Source organism: Xylocopa sonorina, unplaced genomic scaffold, assembly GCF_050948175.1.
Source record: "Xylocopa sonorina isolate GNS202 unplaced genomic scaffold, iyXylSono1_principal scaffold0079, whole genome shotgun sequence".
In the NCBI taxonomy this organism is placed as follows: Eukaryota; Metazoa; Arthropoda; class Insecta; order Hymenoptera; family Apidae; genus Xylocopa; species Xylocopa sonorina.
The window spans coordinates 277,501-278,646 of NW_027490150.1; the positions used below are offsets into that span (position 1 = coordinate 277,501).

The following is a 1,146-nucleotide window of genomic DNA, read 5'->3' on the forward strand; positions in this document are numbered from 1 at the left end:
CCCTGACTTCGTCCTGACCAGGCATAGTTCACCATCTTTCGGGTCCCAACGTGTACGCTCTAGGTGCGCCTCTTCTCGCGATGAGAACGAGACGCCCCGGGAGTGCGAGGCCGCATGGGTACGCGGCCCATCCTCCCTTGGTCGACGCGGAGGCCGACTTTCACTTTCATTTCGCCTTTAGGTTTTCGTAAATCCCAATGACTCGCGCACATGTTAGACTCCTTGGTCCGTGTTTCAAGACGGGTCCTGAGAGTACCCAAAGCAGTAGCGTCGCCGACCGGTAATTCGAAGCTTGGCCAGTCCGAGGACACCGCCTGCTAACAGCTGGCCAGGCCCGGAGCCGGCGCAAAGTCCGTACCACCGGGTAGTCTGACCGAGCTTGCGGCGGGCTAGACGCACACACATTCGAGAATGGATTGGTTGCGGCCCGATACCGTACGAGTACCGTCGCGCAGCCGGCCGGGCGACCGAGGGTCTGCCGCGTGCGCAAGATTGCGACGCCACAGGCGCCCACTCGGGCCGTAGACCGACGCGCAACGGGTCGCGACGTTCTACTAGGGGAGAAGTGCACGACTACATCACCGGAACGTTCGCCGACGACGGCGTGCCGCTCGCCGTGGTACCGCGAGGGTACCACCGGGGCATCGCGCGCCGTCGGGAGCCGGTATCGTCGTCGATGAATCTCTCCATTCGATCTTTTGGGTTTCTCAGGTTTACCCCTGAACGGTTTCACGTACTCTTGAACTCTCTCTTCAAAGTTCTTTTCAACTTTCCCTCACGGTACTTGTTCGCTATCGGTCTCGTGGTCGTATTTAGCCTTAGATGGAGTTTACCACCCACTTAGGGCTGCACTCTCAAGCAACCCGACTCTAAGGAGAGATCCTCCCGAAACGCGTACCGGTCGCTACGGGCCTGGCACCCTCTGTGGGTAAATGGCCCCATTCAAGATGGACTTGGACGCGATTCGTTGTCTCGGGATAAACGGATCCTCCCGAACACTACATTTCCCAGCGGCGGAACCGCGGGATTCAGTGCTGGGCTCATTCCTGTTCGCTCGCAGCTACTAAGGAAATCCTGGTTAGTTTCTTTTCCTCCGCTTAGTAATATGCTTAAATTCAGCGGGTAATCTCACCTAATCTGAGGTCG

At 58.1% G+C, this 1,146-nt stretch overlaps 1 non-coding gene across 1 annotated transcript in view; it reads right to left on the reverse strand.

The window, feature by feature from the left end:
* LOC143432296 (large subunit ribosomal RNA) overlaps positions 1-1,146 on the reverse strand; it is a 4,035-nt gene extending 2,889 nt beyond the window's left edge. The window contains exon 1 of the ribosomal RNA XR_013102947.1: positions 1-1,146. This exon is cut by the window's left edge and continues 2,889 nt beyond it. This is a non-coding gene — a ribosomal RNA (large subunit ribosomal RNA).